The sequence below is a fragment of the Limanda limanda genome, chromosome 5 (genome assembly GCF_963576545.1).
Source record: "Limanda limanda chromosome 5, fLimLim1.1, whole genome shotgun sequence".
In the NCBI taxonomy this organism is placed as follows: domain Eukaryota; kingdom Metazoa; phylum Chordata; class Actinopteri; order Pleuronectiformes; family Pleuronectidae; genus Limanda; species Limanda limanda.
The window spans coordinates 26,132,971-26,156,930 of NC_083640.1; positions in this window are offsets into that span (position 1 = coordinate 26,132,971).

Genomic DNA, 23,960 nt, shown 5'->3' on the forward strand with positions numbered 1-23,960 from the left:
AAAATTGCATGAATTTGCATTTTGCACTGTTGGATCTTAGGAAGGTTCTAAGTAGAGCTTCAAAATGCAAAAAGAAAAAATGGGAACAAGAGACCAAAAGTTGTGAGCAGGCAATTTATTGAAAACAACAATTTAACTCAAATAGGCTGTTCATCAGCTGATCAAAAGTTTAAGACCACAGCCTTTAAAAGCCAAAATCTGTGCAAAAATTTGGAAAGATGGCTGTACCAGCTTGAATCACTGCATCCTTAGAAGCCTGTGTGTCAAGGAAGATGTCCATGTGTTCATCAATATCCCCTGCACAAAACCTGCAAAAAATTGCACTTTGAGATTTGTTTCAAATGCAAAGTGCAATAGAAATAAAATGTATTATTTTTATTATTATTATTATTATTATTATTATAACCTGTCAAATAGAGCTGTTTTCCCATGGCCAGCGATTGCAGAAACCGTATCACAACCAGAAAAGGCATGACAAAAGAGCAGGTAGCATCTTTGTCTTTCAGAGAGAGCTTCTCGGATCCTCCTGACATCATAGGAGCCCTTAGATGTGGTCAAGTAGATTGGATGGTTTGTGCTTGAGCTCTGGTGCACCAGCATTACGTAATGAGTAAAGAGTAATGACTACCTGTCTCAAAAAGAACTTTACAGCGCAAATAATACAGAGTTTCCTCTGCCACCAAGTCATTGATCCCTTCCAGGCGTCCAACGACTTCAGTGCTCCAATCGTCCCCACGACTCTGTGCTGTCTTCAGCAAGCTTTTCTTTAGTCTATCTGCAGTCAAATTATCCGGCACTCTATATCTCTTTCTGGCAGCCTCTGGGTTATTTATGTAGAGATGGGCGGGTTAGTTGCAAAGAATGCATACATTCTTGTACAGAAGCTGAATGGGCTGAGAACTTGTAGAACTGCATGCAGTAGATTCACTGAAGTCAGAGCAAGTGCGTCTTCTCTTCATCTTTGCTGACTCTTTCTCTCCTTTTGATGCATGAGCTGACTTTGTGGTGACCTCGACAAACTTGTTGTACAAATCATTTTTGCACTTTATGTGGTACCTGAGTCTTCCTACATTTTGAGCCTCTTTCATACACTCCAAAATCATAGCATTTCCAACTGCTTCTGCATGTTCCATAAAAGTAGAGTAGCCTTTAGGAGTTGCCTGTGTGCGCCTCTGAGCTGGCGTCTCTGGGCCTTCACAGATGAAGCAATTGAGCATAGGTGGAAGAGCAACATCTCCATCCATACTGCTAGACTATAATGTCCTACAAAGTAAAAAATGGTAGAATATAATTTATATTAAATATTAAATATTACGTAGTAAAGTATTTTTGTGACAATAAAGACAACTCTGTCATGTGCAGGAATAACTTCTCTCTAATATATTATATTGAAGAGGAAAACAGGAGATCAGCTTTACGGTAAAATTAACTGCAAAAATCCTCTCTAGGAAAATACACCGCTGTAACCTAGCTATATAGCTAATCAGGGAGTCAGCAGGTATTCAAGAAAATAAAATGGTGCAGTTTGCCATCAGATGCAGTTTGGAGTGTCTAATACACACATAAGAGTTGGCTAACTGACCATGTTATTTACAGTTACCCAGCTAACAAGGCTTAGACCATTTGGGAGTTAACGTTAGATAGCTAACCATGTTATTTGCTGTTAGCCAACTAAGTGAGCTAGGTTGCCAACTTTTATGTTACTTGCATAGTAGCCTATCAATGTAGTGACATGAATTATTTCAAGTTGTTAAAAAAGGATGTACAATACTTACATATCAGACAGAAGAAGTAGTGTCTGTCAACGACGCACATCGAAGACGGTTGCAAATGGCTTCAGCATGTCTAGCACTAGCTACTAACTATGGCTGAAAATGCAGTGAGTGGGAAAAGTGGGGGTGGCTGTTTTTGCACTAAGGAGTGGTTTTGGTGAAAAACTAATGCTTGCAATCAACTCAGGATCATGAAAAACCCCTAGTTTGACCCCTCACAAGTTACTTAAAGCCAAATTTAACATTTTCGATTTTTCAAAAATCGGTTACAGGTACCCCAACTTTGAGCAATTTTTTAGGAGGTTTCCCACGGGAGTTGAATTTCAACATTTTAAGACATGATATTACACACCTTCCTAAACACAATTGTGAAGAAATTTCTTGGTAAGGATTTAGTTCCCAGATTGGTCAAATATCTGCTAAAATGCCCTTACTATTAGCAGCTAGCTGCAGACATGGTGGAGCATTTCTTACTGTAATATAAAGATATTTCCTGCAAGGGAAATTGTTCAATATGAGTAAAAGAAGAGTTCATATTATTGATTTATCATATATGATTTCAAAAATAAAAGTTGAAATCCTGAAATACTTAAACACAAAACAAACTGTATGAGACACCTAAACTGAATCAGTAGCATATGTGTTTTTTCCTCCATGTCAAATTGTCTGCTGTGGAAAACAAGCCTAAGGCAACCATCCTCCTCTCACATTATTGGCAGTAAGAGCAGGACTACCTCAGCCTTCAGCCACAGTCATTGTCATGTATTCACATTTAAACCTTTTGGGCAAACTTATCTCTTTTAAACTGGAAATGTGGAAGTACTAATCTTCACTTTATAGTCATTTGCAATTTGTTGATTTAAAGTCCAGACTGAATTGGGAAACAACGCTTTTAGGTTAGCTCTTTTTTCAAGTGTTTCATATGAAGTTTGAATCTGTGTCTGTCTCAAAGAAATCCTGTCTGCGTGTGAGGTAATTCCACTAACTCACTAGATTTTCCTTATTAACAAGAAAAACATTTTAGTGAAATCCTAAGTGAAAGGAGAAGGTTTCCAAATTTAGATTATTTTCTGGATCATTCTGTCCTCCTTATGCTACAGCATGACATTTTTCAATTAACCATGCAAGACTTTCCCTGTTGCTCTGGCTCCTAACTTCTGCTTAAAGCTGTTTCCCTTTGAACTGCACATCTTTACTTGCAGGGACGGATCCTGCAGTGTGTCCACCCACAGACTCAACGAGTAAATCCATATCAAGTCATACTGAGGCCAAGTGTTGTCAAGCTTTGTGCCACTACATTTCTTTGGGGTTTGGATTTGGAAAAGCTGCGGCTTTGACGGTCCACCGCTCATGTCATGTTCGCCCCCTGAACCTCCAGTCCATTGCATCGATATTTCCCGCGCTGTGTGTGCTTCAGTACTGCCTTGGGTGACTGCAGATGTAATTAACAGGCCGTGCGTGACCTTCTCTTGAGAAGTGCACTGCGAGGATTTGTACAACTTGATAAGACCTGAATTTGTGTTTACCTGACTGTAAATCACACGTTTTTTTCCTCATGTATTCGTTTATTATTATTATTTTTCTGTAACCACACAAAGAAACCAGGGGAAGACATTCGACTGACACACACACATGTAAGCTTACTGTATGGTGTGATGAGTAAGTGAAAAGTAAACATCCAGCAATTAATACTGGCCTTTTAAAAACAATTACATTGATCGCTCCCTTCCTGTATTTTCAGATACCAAACCTTACCCAGTTGGGGCAGTGTGCCTTCAACTCTTCAGGCTGAGTTGAACACGTCTTCTTCTATGTCCTCTGAAAACCTATTGCAGCAACTGAAATCACCACCAGATCATTTTGATCATTCAATCTTTTTATTTCAACTAATGTACAGACCCATTTCAGCACCAGTTCAGTAAATTATTCAAACGTATATATAGACCACACATGTGAACGGTAATAAAGCAAATTCAGTTTCATTTAATGAAAAACATTGACTATAAAATCTGCTTTATGGACTAGATTTTAGCGAGCTATTATAGGCCTAAGAGAAAAATAATTTAAAAAGCTGTTTCCTCAGATAACAGAATAACTCCAGGCACTGGTTTTACGACTATATTTAAAAACTTATGTAATTTGCATATTAGAGCTACGTTAACTTTATTTTGATAATGCTTGCATGTGTTATGGTTATTTAGCTTAACAGGAGTCTTCACTATACTTTCTTCAGAACCATTCGCTGTACATAGTTATTGTGTAACTGAGACTGGTGAAACTGCTAGAGAAAAAATTCATCCTGAGGGAGACATGAATGTAGCAAATTAACTGAATGATGATCATTTCAATTTTAATTTCAGTAAAACTGTTAACTTCATTGTGGCATGAGAGGAATAGTCAGGGGATCAGTGACGTCAATGGAATTCATCCTCTGGGCAACAAGAGTTTCTGTATTAAATTTCATGGCAATGCATCCAATAATTGTTCAGATATATATGAAGAAGTGGGCCCACAGACAGACCAACACTGCCATCAGAAACATGCCTCTAATGTTATCCGCACATTAAACATGATGTAGTTTGAGTGGAAGGATCATGATCTGCTGCACAACTTTCTGTTTTTCTTTTCATTTTAATCTGTCATATCTATTGGGCTAGAATAGAATCATTTTATTGTCATTGCATAGTGTACAACAAAATTTAGCAGCAATCCTAAATGTGCATAATACAAAACCAAAAGACCCAGCATAAACAGGTACAAAAAAAAGAATGTATATACGAGGTAGAATTTATATAGAAAAACAGTGCGGCAGATCATTTTAGCGGATGAATCTGTATTTCATGGCTGATAAGTTGAAGCTTATACTGAAATGTTCTCATAATGTAGCATCTTCTTTTAGCCAGAAACATCAAATACGAATGGAACATCAGGTTAAACCAATCTGCTCCTCTGGGAATTATTTGAAGGAAAGTCGATAAAGACAGAAAATCAATAGAGGTAGAAAATTGTGTCAAGAAAATATCCATCATATTTCGCACTATACTGGAAGGTATAAAGGTAAAGCTGTACATGATTCTCACTTCACATGTGTACAACACAGGAATAGAACATGTGGCCATTTCTGAAGACATTTTGTGTGGCGTTATTTGTAAACTACGATTTTTTACTTCTCGTGTTCTTTAATCTACTTTGTGAATAAAATATATTTTGACAACCGCTTGGAAAGATGCCCCAGATTTTAAAAACCCTGATTTTCCTTTTGATCAGACGCAGCGCATAAAAAAAAAACATCGATTTTTTTAGCCCTGCGACACACATAACCATATGCACTACAAATATAGACGGGTTCTGACGCCTTTACTGTGGGTGTGTAAAAATGTCATGAGCCTGCAACCACCCTGGCCCCTCCATTAGTGTTTAATAGGCTTCACCTCCACCTGATCAGCTGACCTGACGCTCCATGTGGGCCCGGGGGGCCTCCTCTCATTATGCAGTGGCATGCAGAGCCTTGGCAATTGTGTGTGTGTGTGTGTGTGTGTGTGTGTGTGTGTGTGTGTGTGTTGTCCACTGATTTCTGCACAGTCGCAGAGGCCTTAATCAACAAGCACCCTTGTTTAAAGGAGCCTGGCTCATTTAATTGGTGCTACGGTTGGAAACAGAGACTGAAGTACAAAATGGGGAACTTGAGGACTCAGCTGAAATTGCAGGGGTGTCCTGAGCTGTCAGTCAATTCCCTTAAGTCCAAAGCGTCTACAGATGCTTTCCCGGCTAAAAAAGTGAAGAGGCCAAAACGAGCTGAAGCAAATTTTTTTCCATCCTTACCCATTGGTGAGACTCTGGAAAGCCTTGAAAAAGAGAGACTTGAACTTCAGGGGCAGGTCAATATAAGGAATAACGAAAGAGTCATTGCAGAAAAAATGTCTCTCACATTTGCCTACAGAAGACAAGAGGTCATTAACAAAGAGCCCAGCCTAAACGATGTCAAGGACAGATGGCCTGCACTCTTCAAACAATATGCATGCTTCTGTGGCTACTTAGGAATACCTAAGGTTGTGTACCAGTCCGTTTGTGTAAGGATACCATATCAATTGTCATTTGTTTAAGATCAACGCAGAGTTCCAGAGGCTCATGGCTGTTCCCCTGGAGGAGAAGTTCATGTCCCAGTTGGACAGGAACTCCAGTGAGCTGATGAGACATTCGTATGAAAGGAGGAGCAACACGACAGAAGCTGGCTGGCATCATTCAGACTTTGGAACAGGTAGATGTGTAATCAGATAATGATTATTTATCTTAGTAGCTAAGGGGGTGTCACAGGTTATCTGTATCATTTATAGATGCATAAACATGGGCAGACCAATGTTGACCACGTCTTTGATTTACAGGTCATGTTTTCAGGTGTAGAAAAGCTACACCATTGCACTCACATAGTTCTTTTATTTTATGAAAATCTAGAATCACATATGCCTCTTTTAAGCAGATGGAAGGGTTTAGCTGTAAGAGTTAAGACATCTGTTTTTAGAGATTTGGAAAATTAAAATGAATTAAGAATTTTTTTTCCTAGACTGAGGATATTAATCTTGGAAGAGAGTGTCTCTTGAAAGCCCTCGTCGTATTCCTGGGAGAAGATCCAGATGATCTTATCAAGGAATATCTTGTAAGTTTTAACACAAATATGCATGTCAGTCCAGGGGACATGCATAAATATCCTACACATGGTGCATTTTTTGTCCTACCTAATGCATAGTTACTGTATAACAGTGCAAAGTGCTGCCAATGATGTTGGTTTTTTGTGTCATGTACCCATTTGTAGGACTCAAGTGCTGAGAAGGACCTGGACCAGCTCACCATGGCGGTAGTTGTGATTCGCAAATTGGGGCAAGGATGTCAGGAGCCGCCTGAGGATGTCAGCATCATCATCGAAGGCGTGGAGGTGCTGAGTGGTCTGAACTCAGTTGCCTCAGCTTGTGCCCTCCTTCTAGGTTTTATCTATGCCATCAACCTAGCTTACCCAAAACGACTGCGTTACACATTTGAAGCCCTTCAAAAAATAATCATGCAGCTGGAGCAGCACAAGATGTCCCCGAAGGTCCATAATCTTTACAGCAAATTGCTCCTCTAGACCATAACGTATGGCACTATGTAAATATTTTTTCCTTTATTAAAGAGTGTTACGCAGCAGTGGCGCGACAGCTGGACTGAAAAACAGGCTTCATACGTTTGGTTGTTACCTCAAATCCTGAGAGCGTGAAAGCTTAAAGCAGTGGTTATTGCATGAGGTTCCACCAGTGTCTTTAATCTCTTTTCTAATGAGATATTTTCTGCACATCAATCTGTGTTGCAATTTTCATACAATTTATTTGCCACTTTATCTCCAGATAAAGACTCATTATGGAATCTCGTCTCCAGCCGACATCTGATCTCCCGACACAGTCTAAATATTTGGATCTTCATAAAACCCAGTCGCAGCTGCTGCTCACCAGTAGCATTATAGGACAAGTTGACATATGTATGGCTGGACACTGATATTAGTTTATACTGACTTTATCCCACAGATGGCAGGTAACTTGAAAACCTCTCTGTGTAGCAGCCCCACAGAATATATCTCCCAAAGGTTTCATATAGTTTATTCCAATTTCCTGTTTTCAACATTTATCATTTACATTAACGGTCAATATTTACATCTGTTCGTTCCTCATCAACTAGAGATAAATAACCTGTGTTGTTCACCGCAAATGTCTGAGTCAGCTGCTCCGGACATTCTCCAGATTTAGGGAGTTGATAATGTTACCTCAAATCCTGAGAGTGTTGTTGTAAATCATTGTAAAGTTCAATTGAAACAGAATTGTTGTTATGCATGTGTTGGTATAAAACCAAAAATATTGTGACATTTATGCCACTTAAATAAAAAATTAAAAAAGTCACATTTGAGTGTCTTTTATTCCAAACAACTTTAATTGTATTGCACAAACTAAATTTACACACAAAGGTAACCTTAAAAACTACTTTCTATTAAAGCAAAAAATCAGGTTATTATGGTTCAATATTTTATTTTTAGGTAAAGCAAATATTTGAGTTGGAAAATTGGGAAATTTTAAGTTGGATTGCCTTAAATCTAAGTTTTCTATATGCAAATTTCTGATTTGAATTATCTTGATTTTTAAGTACAACTGACTTAAAGCAATTGGGTTTGTCTAACCTGTTTATTTGAGTTGATTAAACTTAATTGAATTGGGTGTTACCAATTGAAGTAATTCAATTAAGTTGGTCCAACTGATTTCTTTTTTCAGTGTAATACACTAACCAGCAGCCCACCTTATAGTGATAATCACTGGTGCATCAATGCCATGGAGAGTAAACCCACCATTATGATATGACCGGAGGTACAGTAATAGTTATGTGTTAGCGTCGTGCTTTCCATTGAGCACTGATAAGAAATAAAGACAGCAGCCCTACAGACTTGTTTTAGGCTGAGTTTAAGCTAATATGACCTGTTCGGCTGTGACCTGGTATGTTTGAATCTCTCGATTTTAATTTATGAAGTACAGGGCTTGGGGTCATCAACCACTGGCTAAACGTATGCCAAGTGATTGAGAGATACACTATAGAGAGCAGAAGACTCCTCACTCTTCATTGGTTTGGCTTGTGCCATACAGCCCTTGATCCAGTAGCTGGATGTGTTGTTGAAACTGGCAGCAGGACTGTCACCCTGTGCCAAGCCCCCACAGGGCAGGCCTTAATAAGCCATTTCAGCGTAATGTTGCATTAAGTTAACTATAACCTCTGTGTCATTCATATGACCTGCACTGGCCCAAAAAGCATTTTTGTCACACACAAACAAAAGTAGGCATAAAATGATGAATTCATTTTTAGTGTCACAAACCTCTGAAACTGACTTTTTCCAGTTTGGAATTTGAGCTTTTTGGCTCAATAACATTTGGAAAGTCTAGAGGAACTGTAAGATTAAATATTTGTATCCCATGAATGTGTGCAGTGAGCCATCAGGAAGTGAGAGGTCAGAAGTCTCAGGGGCACAAGCGACTGAAGAAGGTCTTTAGTTGAGAATTCTCGTTACCGTCATACACATGGTCATTTGCTTCACACATTCATGTTGAAATAATTGAACTTTAGCGAAACAGCGACGGTGAAATTCCCCCGAGCTGTGTGCCCCTCCAGATGGTTTTGTGGACCCACAAGAGCAATGACAGTAAACATAAAGGGATCCTGCGCCAAACTTCTGTGAGTAATGTGACAGTAAAATTCGCTTTCCGTTTGGCGTGAACGCAGAATATTTTACATGCTCGACTGGCCCTAATAACACAGAAGCGTCAAGGAACCCCACAGAAACAAGGGGGAAGGCTTTGTGTGAGCAGGAAAGGCTGCCATCTTCAGACAGGATTGTTATGTGTTATATAAACCTGCAAGACAGTAGTGAGACCCCCCTTAGCAGCTGGGCTGAAAAGAGAACTGCTGGAAACCCTTATCTATGCACAGCATGTTTCCTCAAGGATCTGGCCAATAATACAATTCCTAAAAATAAAAAAGTGACTCAGAAATACAAGATATTCTCATGACACTAATTATTTTGTATTGTTTTAAAAAACAAGAAAGGAAAGAAAATAGTCAGTAGGGTCAATAAAAAGTGTAAAAATGGAAAACCAATAAATTCCTTGTTGAAGTAAAAGAAAAGCCATTGTGAGTGGGGTTTGACACAGTGATCATCAGAACTGGAAACTTGCCGCTAAACCAGATGAGTTGTGAGCAAGTCGTTTTGGCGAGAAGCAGCTGTGGGTGGCTTCATCATCATCGCCTCCATCAGTCCCAGCAGAAAGGCAAGTGTGATATATGAGTTCAATGATTTAGAAAGGCCCTTGAGGGGTTTTATGGTCCTTGATAGGAATAACACCAGGAATACAACCTGGCTGGCTGCCAATCTGATGACAGAGATGAATTAGTTTCTGATTACAAATAGTGGCTACAAACCGGAATAGCCATACAACTATGGGACTGATTGAAGGGTACTGATTGCACACTTTGCTTAAATCTCAGTTAGCAGGAGTGTGTTTTCTATTTTGTTCTACATCTTTAAACAAATACTCTTGCAAAATATCACAACTATGTTAAAACACATAATCGTATCCCATAGCCATCATCATGTAAGTAAAAGTAAATCAAAGAGAAAAACCACCCTAAGACATTCTGATACAAAGCATGGATGATGTTCCAGGTCAAGGCTTTATCAGATGACAATTCTTTAGGGCTTTCTATACAACTTTCAAACTGCCTGTTCCCCTCACTTCCAGATAAGGTTTCAGATGGATTCTAGATGTTTGATCATTTATTTTGAACTGCTAAGGTGCCCTTGAGCACAGTGCACACACTCCAGTGCATCGGCTGCAGCTGGTTTAAGGCCAAGTGTTAATGTGATTCAAGGAAAACTCAGCTCATTGTTAAAAATACTGTATTGTGAATTTTTTATTTTATGCAAAACTTGATAGATTTGGTAGCTGATATGGGTTATTGTAATAATAAAGCCACATCTCTTTGGCATAACTTTTTGTACAGGCAACATTCACAGTTGATAAATAACTTAAGGGAATATTGATTAAAATTGTATCACTAGGAGCTGCTTCATCTTCACTGTTTGGTCAGATCTAATTGTCAAGAGGTCTCGCAAAAGAGAAAGACACAAATTCAGAAAGCTCTGTCGTGAAATAACTCGAAAAGTGTTTACAGAAAACAGTGTGTTCATGTAGAAAGCTTCACTCATGGGTGTATTGTTGTTCTTCTTAGCTCCAAGCCATCTTTCAACTTTACTGTTCGGTTGAGTCTTACAGAAAACTGTCAGGCCCATACTAATTCGCCTGAGGTGATACACACTTGAACAGAGGGTGCTTTATAAAAAGTTTCGAGATGTGGAGAAAGGGCTTATAGGTTATGTCCGCAAGACATAACAATCACTTAGATTTATATCCTAAAACATTTTAACAAACCGACCGGCACCAACACCAAATGGCAGACAGACATTTACCTCCTCTACACCAAAATCTGTGGTTAAAGCCAGGTTTTTAAAACTCATGTAAACCTGCTCAAAATGCAATTAACTCCTTTCTTATTTACCAGTAGAGAATTGAGCTTTTCTGTGTTTGGTCCAACGGTGTATCATGTTCAATGTCATGAATGCACCAACATCCGAGGCGCTTTCTCAATTCGTTGTTTAGCAATTAGCGTGTTCACCTTGGTATATCTGCTGATCTTAGCAAGAGGCGATAAAAACCTGTGTTTACTGCACAGTCATTTGATTTCATCCGATTTGGTCTATTCCCATTGCAGATGGAAAGTGGAAAAGGGGCTGAAGCTAGTGATAAGCTGTTGAACACAATGGCTGTGTCCGAAATCACTGACTCATTCACAAACCCCGACTTTACTGGTTGCTTTCGGACACTTCTCGGTAATAACGTCACTGCATTGCAAGATTATGATGTACGACAACAATCCCGTCGGCAGAAGGAAAATCCAACAATAAATATTAAATGTTTATTTGACACTTAGTATTATTATATAAATGTAAAAACATGTTGAATGACAATCTTTAAATATAGAAATAAACTTTTTTGCCATAGTTTGTGCTGTGATGCTCTGCTCTGCCCGTATTTACATTTGTACGACAGGCCGGGCTGTTCCTGATGCCCTCTCTCCTCTCGTTGCTCCACCGCAAGAGCAATGCATGATGGTATGTACTGCTGGTTAGTGACCATTGGTTTTACACCACCTTCCACGATGCATTATGGGAAACAATGAGTGCACTATAGAGAATACAAAATGTCACTAAACATTCAGACACCACCACATAATGGCCAACTCACTATATAGTGGACTATATAAGTGATTAGTGAGTGATTTCGGGCACAGCCAATGTTGTATTCAACACATAACGAGAAGAATATCTCCCTCAGAAGTCTGTGAAGAATTGAGCTGAGAGAAGAGTGAACCATAAACTAACAATATAGCAACAAATGCACCTCAGAATGGATGTAATTTTGCTATGGTGTCTGCTGGAAGCGACTTATTTAGGTCTTACATCGAGAATCTTTTCCTGATCTCAGCCGCTGGGGGCTTGTAACACGTGATGTGCGGATGAGGAAACAATCAGGCTTTAATGACTTTAATTAACCTAATTAGAATAAACCTAAGACTCAGAGGGGTTTTCAGTCAGAGCATGGTGCAATATTACACACTAATCGTCACACATTTCCAAGCCCAGAGTGGGTTTATTTTTCCTTGATGTGCACCTCTGCCTCATGGAATAGTGGATCATGAAGTTCTGGGATGAGGGATGACATTTTTGGTTGATTTAATATTCCACTTATAAAGAAGGTCTACTACATTTGTGAAGCCCCTTTTTGTATGAAACATACTCTGCCTCTCAATAGCAGGAACTGATCTGTCTATGTACAGTATGAAGGAAGATTATGTTGGAGAGACAAATGTTTCAAAATGTGTACGAGTCTCAGTGATGACAGGCAAACGAGTGGGTGTGTGATGAAAAAGTGTGAAAGGAAGCCTCATGAAATCACTCAAGCAAATGCGTGACACCTCCTTGGAAACAAAAAATGGAGCAACCAGTAATTTATGAGGAGAAAGAACAATTCTACAACCCAAACACAAAAACAGTTATCTAAATGTGGCCATTAAACTTAAGCTTGTAGTCCTTTGAGTGGCTTGTTTACAATAGCAGATATTTCATTAGTATAATGGTGGGTTGGAGTTTTTTTTAATGAGCAGACTTTTCTTCCCCTGTAGCCTTGGAAAATATTTAGCTTTCATTCAAATAACTTTTGACTTCATCCTTGCTGATGTACTGCTGAGGGTGCTGCTCTCAGAAGGGTAAATAAACACTGTATGTGATAAACAGATTAAAATTTAAATACTTGCACAAGCATGCTTACATGCTCACAATTACAATGCTAACATTTGGATGATTGGCAGATTTAATGTTTACTATGGTCACCATATATGTGCTGACATTTGTAAAATACAGTTAGGGTTCATGGGGCTATCATTATGTTTGTCAGGATTTACTCAAAAGGGAAATATTGGAGAAAGAGTTTTGAATAATTTTTCTCTCCGTTGGAGCTATATGTTTAAGGTAAATGCAGATATGTTTAAGCTGTGGGCAGGTCAAAGGTTTCCAACATGACTTTGACTCTAATGGTCAAAGATAGTGCACTACTCCCTGCACTAGGACTGAATGTGGATTTTGAGATCTTGAGGTGAAGAATCTCACAACAAGCCAAACTTAAATGGATAAATCATGGATAAACTGGATAAATCATCTTTGGGGAATTTATTTAGATGGTTATTTACATTTATCTATTCACATTGACTTTAGAAACATACATACAAACAAACTCACAGACATCTACAGCAACGAAAGCTTATCTATATTCCAGATATTTCTTTTCGTGGCATTTTTATAGACAGACAATTGTGAGCCACAGGTGGCGTCACAGTGTGTGGAGCAGATTGGTCTCATACTCACTTTCATGACTGAAGAGATGCTGCCTAATCGATGGCATATCATTATTCTGAGGCGCTTGCTATTCAGGAAAGATGGCAAGGGGAGGGGCGGGAGCTCTCTGGCTTTGTTTGCGGCTCGCATGCTTGGTGTGTGAATGTGTCATAATAGCAGCTCACATCAAATGTGCACAAAAATGTGTACAGAGCCGCATAATGACACACATATGTTAACTCTGATGCGTAGATGACACCTTTCTCGCTCATAAAACCTTCTCAATTTGCTTAATGGAGCGTTTTCAACTGAAGAATACATTTCAGCCTCTGTAATGTACGCAAACTCCATACTTGCTGAGAGACAGGTTTGATTGTCTAAATAAATTGCTTCTAAACCACTACTGAAATACTATTAATTGGTTTACTAACTCATTTCATTAGATTTCTTAGAAGTCTTGAAAGTTGTGGAGGAGACTTGAAGCATCCCATTGACTTCTCATTCCCTCATGCCACGCGTGATCCAGTGATCTAGATGCAAAGTAGGACTCATTAACTTTGCGCAAAATTAATATTGAAAATCTGGAAATTACCTCTATCTTTCTATGACCCCCAAATCAATTTCATTATCCATCTTACATCACATGTGTTTCAGAGTCTGGTTCTCAGGGTCTGCATTTAATATGTGTGTGCTGAAGCAAATCGGTACATGATTTGTGGCTGATAAAATGGTTATAATAGGCCAACAGACAAAGGGTATTTTGGTAACTCTGAATTTATCAGCTCTTATTTGATTTGGCCGACTGATGAGAGCACATTCTCATTTACAACACAAAAGGGAAGGTTGGCTGCTAGCAGCAGCGGGGGATGGCGGCGGTTTGAATCCATAAATCAACACAAATCACTTAATATTACATGTCTCTTGCTCATCTGCGAAAACCCTTTAATAATATCAAGTCAAGCGCTGGGGAAAAATTTGCATAGAACATCCATCTTAAGATGCCATTTTTTTTTATCAATTTCAACTCTAACATCTTTATATCTGTGACGCAACGACAAGTAGCTTGATCTCTCCATTAGTTACAAGATCGTTCATCTTGATTCAAGAGAGCCCTTGAAATAAATTAATTTCAGCATACAATCAACCAGGGCCTCACCCAATTACCAAGAAAGTTTGTGGAAAATACAATAAGGAACATAATTATTCAATGAATCACACATTACACGCTGTTTATGGCTGAAAACTGCAGTAATTAAAGATGCAGTGAGGGAAATAAAGGAAGTAAGATCAGTTATTTCCTGTCTGATTATTTTTTGTCACATCTTTTTGTTGAGTTAAACCTTTCTCAGGACTTTGTAGGAAATAGTCTTGTACAATCGGTTGTCACTTTTAAGTGAGGTCACAATGGCCCCTGAATAAAACTTCTCTCTGTTATGTCACTGGTCGAGGGGGGGTAATAAGAAATACAGCGGAAAGTGACCACTCACTGTAAACTGTTTGTCAGCACATAGTGTTCTGATTGTCTACGCGGGCTTTAGAGACATCACTGCCGATGGTAAATTATCAAAGGCCTCGATCCGATGCTCTCCCATGGATGTTGACGGTCTGGGGCAGCTAAGCTGGCAAAGCAGGGCCTCACATTTCTGAAGAAAATAGTACAAAAAAGTAGACAAAATCCATAACCACATATTATAAATCTTGAAAGTTGATTTCTTGTTAAACGAAACTCAAAATGCAGAGCATAGCAAGCTCACACAATTCTGGAAACAGCTTCATGGTTCAGTGAAGCAGTTTAACGACTGTCCTGTTGTGGATTGCTGGCTGAGCTCAGAGGCTACAAGCAAACCGCTGCTATATAGTACGATCGCTGTCTTCGGTTTTGACTCTGTATCAGTTTTAATCGCCGTTTTTATCACGTGATCACTTATGTTCACAAGCTTGAATAACAGCTTTCAGAGTAGTGTGGACACCTGCTGTATCTGTACTGGAATTGATGCTTTTCACACATAAATGTGGGAATAAGGATGTAACATAAGTGAACCAGAAGACCTGCTTAATCAGCGATGTTTAATGCGACATGGGCAAACTATTCTTTGGCATTTAGAGCAAAAGTATTATAGAAGAGTTCATACCATTAAAACCATTTGAATTGTTCACACAGTGTACATTATAAACAATTACATGATTATTTAAATAGAAGTCAACACAGAAGTCAAATAGAAGTGTTCTTTTTTAAATATCTCAAAAAAGATACATTCACATTTGGCCTCTCATAGCTTGGTTTTCCATGGGAAAAATGTAAAGCTTTGACGCATTGTATTAGTCACAGCTGCACAGGAAAAGCTGCATATGCTTCCACCATTTCAGCTCGTTGTCTCTCCCACCAGCACAACAATGTGAGGCTGCTTTCACATGCTAAGTCTTGTTGGATGGATAAGAGACCGGTTCTGCATGTCAACAATGACTTGTCATATGAAAGCATTCTATGGATGACAGTATAATGTTCTCTGCTCCTCTTTGCAGAAGCACAAATGCACTCAGATTGCATTCATTACAAATACGCCCATACACAAAGTGTACTTTTACAAGGTATATCTAGATTATTGTAAATATCTAAGATTATTATTTACAGTCACAATGATTACTTATAATTGTTAGTTTCAGCTCCAGACAGGGGTTTGTGTGAGATCTAACCTTTTAAGGGCCCATATTTTACACCTTTCTGGGATTTAATTTGAGGTAGTGTTCCCCCTAAGATGATATATCAGTGGTTTAAAGTTGAAAAAACTGCTGCAATGTGTATTTCCATATCCTCTCTTCTGCCTCTCTCTGGAGCGGGAGATAGAACTGGCTGTTTTCGCCTGCCTCTTGAGCCCCTCCTTTGATTGGCTGACACATGACCAGGTACATCACCGGTCTCATTCTGGCGCATTCACTCTGGTAATTACAGCTGAAAGTCACGTTGGTATGTTTGGATAAAGCTGTAGAAGACCAGCCACATTTTCACAGTCGGTTGCAACAGGATGTTTATGAACAGTAAGTTACACTGTCCTAATGTTTGTTCAAGTTTTAGCAGGACAGTTGGCCAATGTAGGTGTAACGTCCCGAGTTAAAGTACAGAGTTTCACAACGGATTTTCAGTCAAGAGTACGGAGTAACGTCTGAAGAAATAAAGCAAGTGTATCATAATTTGCAGTGAGCTTTGCTATCATCTGGTTTCCGGCCTGAATCACTCTCCCACTCCTCGTTTTTTCATATTTTTCCCACTTCGGGCTCTTGACCTTCACGCAGCTTTACCTGTTAGTGCACTAAAAAAGTTCCCAACGGAGTTGCTGTGCAGTAATGATGATGACTAATTGGTTAAAGAACTTGCTCTCCTCTGTGTTGGGTCAAAATACCTACTAAAAATGTATCAAAAAACAATCCCAAAAATAACTTTTCTTCACCTGCCGATCACTAAATTTGACTTTTATTATCAAAACCACCCAATTAGGTGAGATACCGTCCAATCTGGCAACACTGTTTCTGGAAAAGAAACAAGGAAAGGTCACTTTACTTTTGGGAGGAAAGTATTTAAAGGCTGTGATTTAATTTAAGTTGGAAGTTTGACTAGGAGCTCATTGGAGGAAGGCAGGCTGAGAGCCAGCTAGCACTGTGTATTTGTAATTAAATGTGATGGACAATAACAATCATCTCCTCGTAAACTGTTTTGTATTTACAGTGTCTGCCTTGTATGTGTTTTATGGAAATTGCCGGGATGAATGGCTGTCCACAAAGGAACAGCAGTTCTATTCCTGCTGGCTTCTCTGAATTAAACTCGATGGGCAGTGCTGTCATTATTCAATAATAACAAGACTGCTGTTGTAGTACTGGCAGTACTGCCTGAATTATCAATGTAGTGCAAAATAAATAGGGACAATAAGCAAAACAGATTTAGGCAAGCCAAAGCAACTCCATTTATAAAGCACCTGTCATACACAGAATTAGATTCAAGGTGCTGATTTATCAATTAATCAAGAAATAATGACATATACCTACTAGTTCCACTAACGTCTATCTACCTGTCTGTTTATATATGGAACCGCTCATCTGATCGGCTTTACATTTGGCATGTATATTGTAATATATGCGATTTGAAAAAACAGAGACAATAAAATCGTCCTGGCACATAAACCAGGTAGGATGAATACAAAGTTTTTGAATTACACTCTGCACACTGACTGTTTATGAAAAGCTCTGCGTACAGCACCCAGCACACAAACAATAAAAGGGACAGTATATTGCGGAACTGTTTGAGGAGGACTCACAAGCGACAAGTAACTCTCCTGAAGTAGTCAAAAACCATAAACACATGAGAAGCAAACAGCCTATTCCAAACAGGCACTGCACTCTAATGAGGATCTTTGTCTTTGAAATGCATTTATTGTATGAATAACATGACCTTACTTCTGTCAGTATGCTCCTTCCAAACATCTCTACAGTACATTTTTATTGATTTCTCACAGGTTCTTTGTACATGATGTTGAGATTTAGAGCCAACTGCTCATCTGGTGGTGAGGAAATCAGAAGCAACTGAGAAAAAGAAAATGACTGTGGCAAAAAACGTTCTCAACAGATGCTCTTTGAATTCTGAAAAGATCGGAAAATGCAATAAAACGGAACACAGAATTCTACAGCAGCTTGTTCTGACAATGGGATGAGGAAGAAAGAAAAAAGACACAGTACAGAAATTGCATCTGTCATGTCAAACAGTCGTCTGCAGGCAAGCGGAGGCCACCGGTGCTTTATAATATGAGTTTGCAAGGTGCATGGAATGATGTGGGGAGAACAAGGAGCCGATGAGAGAATGAAGGATGTGTATAAGTCAGCAGACATGTGGCTTCTGTCTCCCTGTCCCTCCCTCTTTCATTCCTTTGCTGTAAAAGGCGGCTTTGTGGCTTTGTGTTACCTCCCTCAGCTCCCAGTGGTGTCGGCATCAAACCAAGACTGTCATGGTTTGTTGTTTCTCAAAGCTTGGCTGCATGAATAAATCTTTAATTCTTTTGGTTTAGAAGAACTTGAAACAGTCATTGAATGCAGCAAGCCACCAATATCATCAAGCACAGGAGACGTTTCTTTTTCATTTTCATTGAGTCACAGCTGAACATGGGTCAAGACCCCTCTCCATCAGTTCCTGTCTGTTTTTGCTCGATATGTAAAGAGTTTACACTTTGGCAGATTTCTTATCTCAAAATCACATTGTATAAATTGAAATTTCAATTCAAGTAAAATAAACAGCCTTCTCTTTCTCTGAAGGGATGACTTGTAGATTTGAGTCGCTGTACACAGCCAGATCATGATAATGCTGATGAATGTGATTCGGGTTTAAAGGACTATTCAAAGTTTCTGACTGGCGTGCTGCAAAAGAGAACCTGTATGTAAACATCAATAGTAAACTAAATAAATGTCATGCAATGCAGGAGACAAATAACTGATAACATGAAATGATAAGAGACAAAAGACTAGAACATCATTGACCATCTCCCCCAAACAACCTCCCATCAACCTGTTGGCAAGAAGCCATTCACCCATTATTGTGAACTGACCACATGCATAAGAAATATTATATTATATATAAAACAGGCCTCTGCTGTGATAGAACAGAGCATCTAGTTTCACTCAACATAATCTCTTCACATTCTTTAACTACATTAATCCCAACATGCATATAGGCATTAGGTGAATCAAAACAACATCAGTAGAAGTAGTAATGACAGTGTAAAGGATAATCTAATGATTCTTATCAATTCAAAAAAAATTCTGTACAAACCCCTTCCACGCATATATGAGAACCTACAGTGGCCTGCAGGTGGCATGGCAATGTGAAAGGCCTGTGTTTGGTTTGTCCATTCTTAGCTACTGTAGAAACATGGTGGTGCATCGATGTAAGAGGACTCCCTATGAAGCTACAAGGGGCTCATTAAACTAACGGCATTGGCTATTGACCTTGTGTTATGCGGCTACAAAGTTCCGACTCTGTTATTTTGTGTTTTAAGCGGAAGTTAGAAGTTGTTGCGTAGTGTTGGCTGATGAATCAGAGTCCAGACCAACCCACTTAAAAGCATCTGTCTTTGTAACATAATTATAAGTTGGCAAGACAGCTCTTGACATTTTTCCGATACAGAATCAGCTGCTGCAATGCATACTAAGCTAGTAGGGCTAGCTGCGAGCTGCCAGGGGAAGTTTGAAAGAAAGGTTCATCTTTTTCGAATGAAAGAGACAAAACTGAAAGTGGAACAAATTGGAAAAAGTGCGAGCGAATACAAACAGGTCCCAAATAGTCAGCATTATCACCAGCATTGTGTATTTTAGGGTTTTTCCTATTACAGAAGACAAAAGCATATTTAATCTAGCAACACAGCTTTGTTGTTTGTCCTTTGCTTCATTTTTACAAGGAATGATGAGAAACAACTGATGAGTTTGCCAAACGATTGTGGAGAGTGGGGATCTCTTCTATGTCTCTTCCAGTCCTGTGTTTTTGTAATGTAACCCCAAAAAAGACACATTTAAAATCCTTCTGTGTGCTTTTCACTCTGGTGTCTTTGCTTCTCTTTGGGTTTTCGACTATATTTAGCAGTCAATGGGGGCGGTGCAGTGTGCCTCCTGTCTGAGGACTGAGTGGAACATGTTTTCTTCTACATCCTCAGATAAACTACAGCAGTAGATGGTTACAGGGTCAAACAGGGGCTCAAAATCAAAGCCAATCATATTGTTAATAATTATTTTTTAATTTTACCTTATTGGACTGACACAGACATTCACTGGTGTTGCAGGAGTTGATCTCCGGCATTTCAGCAACATTCACTGGATCACTTCTTCTTAAGCAATTTCTCTTCAAGCCCAGTGTAATCTTTTTTTGCTGTAATCCAAGCAGATGTTCTTGAGGTTCAGAACGGGCACTGCGCTAGTTCTTGATATACAGTGCACCAGTTTGGCAGCATGGTGGGTTTAGTCATCCATCCATTTTGAAAAGTCGTGTGTAGCAGCTACCAGGCATAAAACTCAAAAAGCAGAAATGATGTTTCAAATATTTAAAACACAATGTCGACAGAGGCCTGGATATTTACCGTTGGAGTGCTCCCTGCTCACAGTAGCATGTTTCCAGGAGTGTGGCCAACTGCCTGTTCCAAGGCCAATGTAAAAATATTTATAACAGGAGATAATCAGCACTCTGTTTGTTTTACATTTTAGCCCGGCTGATAAATCATCTGTTCTGGCAGCTGGCAGTGTAATTCCCAAACAATGAAAGAATTGTTTTTGTAAAATGAATAATGAAAGCTCAGATCCACCCACTCCCCAACAAACACCCTCCTCATTTCCCCATCTGCCAGAAGCTTCTCCATACTTGACTTGTTTTTACTGTATAATAGAGTTGAGATGTGGAGGTGGGAGGTGGGAGGTGGGAGGTGGAAGGTGGAAGTGCAATCTCATTTAATCGGAAAAGGGCTTGTCACACATGGACAATGGAGAGGAAATAGAGCCACCTGCAAGAAGTGAATTTGTTTGTCTTAGATCATATACCTTCCAAACACAAACCGGCTACTCTCGGCTTATCAAAGAACTCATTTAGATTTCCATTTTGTTTTAATCAACATAACTATGAAACATTTATACTGAACGTGTCTGCAGGCAGTTTAATCCCAAACACAGAATGCTCATACAGAGTTTATCTTTAAAAAGTTGATATTTTTAATTTGCGTTCCTCGAAATATCTTCTATTTATTTTATTTTCTGAAATAGTCAGCTATGATTTTACACATTTATTTTTAAGATTTAAAGAGCACTTCAACACTCTATTTTGTTTTTGTTTAGTTTAATTCACACAACAAAAAAAAATACCTTTTAAAAATATGTGTGGGGTGTATTATAAACCAGTTATATTATTCATACAAAATCTGCAATACATGATGTATATTAGTATAAAAGGGAAAATTATACAGATATTTGTATGCGAGAAAAACATAGAGTGGAAGGAATAACTGCAAATCAAATGTCTAAACAGCCAACTATTTGCAAGTCTCTTTTTGTACATGATCAACAACAGAACTTAGTAAATGTAAGTTTTCTTTCCATTGGAAAACTCCACGATATTTAATAGGAAGTGGACCACGAGATGTTTTATAGAACAGTAGATGAAGCCTGTCTACTTTGTTATTTATGAAACTGTTACTTGCTCCCGAAACAGTATTTAAAGCAATGAGGTAAGTCTGAGTTTCTATATTTCCCTGTGAAAACAAATGTACAGATTTTAAATATATTTATGTAAATATACTTGGCAAGTTCACTTTAGGGGTGCAGGAGGTGAAAAGCTGCTAGTCCAATAAACCGTTTCTACAGGAGGAATATGTTGTACACATATATTGAAAAAATACTTGCCCGTACAACATTGAGGTATGATAAATATGGATGAATTAAGATACAATAATATTGTAGTGATTGGAAAACCTGTCACTTTGATTGGACAGCAGGTTGCAAAGGCTCCCGGTCCTGGTGAAATATCTGTTTTGGCTGCTATTTTGGTGATATTATGTTAATGTTCTGATTTGGTTGATGTGGTTTTTGTGTCTAAGTGTTTGGGATAGTTTTAAGTTCAGTTAAGTTTACTGATTAATGCAACCACCATGACTGAGGTGTGGTGTCTATGATGTGGTGCAGTCACTGTTCACGACAGTGTTCCCAATCCGCTTGCAGTATTGCAACATGTGGGACGCAAAGTGTTTAAATACAAACCCGCCACAATATTTTATATGTAATATATACAAAACCCCTTAAATTTAATTTTTTTTTTTTTAGCTTTTCTGACAAAACCAACCTTTTCTCAAAAGAGAAGTTCTGCTGTCTGTTATTGTTTTTGTTGGTTGTTCACACTGGCTGTGGGTCTGCTACTGTCAACGCATTTTTTTACATTTTTTTGAAAAGTGCCAAATGTGTGTATGAGAGAGAGTGAAAGAGGGAGAGAAGGCAATAGAGAGAACGAGCGAGAGACAAAAGAGAGGGAGAGTTGAGAGAGAGAGAGAAAGAAAGACTTCTACCCATCACCTGAAGTTCTTTACATTAACTTTAAATGAAACTATAGCCTTTCTGAGGATTCTGGTATACCTCCTGTATTTTATATAAATGTAGTTCTAGGTACTCAAATAAATACCAGTAAATACAGAATGAAGTTGTGCATTTTCTGCAGCTGCAAAAATGTCACAGTAAATAAATGGATTCAATCAACAGAATCATTAGAGTGCTTTTATTTAGAAACGGTTAGGCTATAGGCTGACATATTTAAGAGACAGGCATGGAAACTGAGATGAAAGATAATTTTTTCTTTCTATTCTGCTGTGACCCAAAAGAAACAAACCCAAAGAAAAGAAAGACAAACAAATATTTCTGGATAAAAATGCGGTGCCATATTTACAGCACACAGTTGTTGATGGGCTGTAAACATAAGCATGTGATCTCCGCAGAAGAATGAACACTGTACACCCTGCCTCTGCCTGCTGCACCACCCCTCAGCCGAACGCTCCAGAGACTTCTGTGTTGTTGTGAATGCGTCTGACCTGGGAACCTCCTGCGGCGTTGTGCAGGTGTGAAAGACAAACTCCGCAGAGAGTTCGGACCCAATTCTCCGCTCCTCCTCAGGAGGTCATGTCTGAAAATTGCCATTCTCTGTATGTAGTGATGAGGCTACATGTCCTCTCAGCTCTGTAACACGCACACGTCAGCTTATTGTTTTGGTTCAGCCTCGCTCTGCTCTTCATGAATGTGAGTGGCTTTGCATCTGTGTGTGTGTGTGTGTGTTTGTGTGTGTGTGTGTGTGTGTGTGTGTGTGTGTGTGTGTGTGTGTGTGTGTGTGTGTGTGTGTCTTACTTTAGAGTATGTTGAGTGGTCAATACTACAGGGAAAGATCTTTATAGATACAGTTACCATTTGCCATCATTTTGGAGGGTGGATTTTCTGCCGTAGCTGCACTATATTACATTATACACAGGTGTTTATTATTAAGCTTACAAATAATAAAAAACTCACGTATCAAAAGGTGTTATAATGTTCTTTGTCACCTCTGATTACAAATAAGTGCCAGCACTGAAGTAGTGTCAGTAGTACATTCTGTGTATTTTACTGAGCTGCAAGTATATCCAGTATATTCAAAGTCTTTTAAAAAATGTTTACTCTTCAGTATGACCTTGTCACCTCTCTGTATGAAAGCTGCTTTATAAATAGAGTTGCCTTACTTGTTACATTAGACATAGGTGCTACGGGGTTAGCTTCATTAGCATGAGGCCGTCTATTTGGAAAGCATTGATTTTAAAATGCACCAAATGAACGGTAATGGAACTGCGTGAAACCAGCTGATGGCTAATGCATTAAACAATATGAATTGTATATTGGTAGTCAAAATATAACTTGCTTATAAACCATATTAATCATTCTCACCTGAGACTCCTGCCATCTTGTCGATTTCTTCACTTGCCGTACACAGGAGACGCAGAAGAAGCAGGTGGAGCGGCGGCGTCATCACGTTTAGTCTGTGCTCTCTTCCGTGAATCGACCCAGCTCACAAACCATATTTGGACTTACTTCCATTTCCTTCACGTTTTGCTGATCCTTCCTTACTACAAGAGGACTCTGCGATGAGTGGACGAAACTTG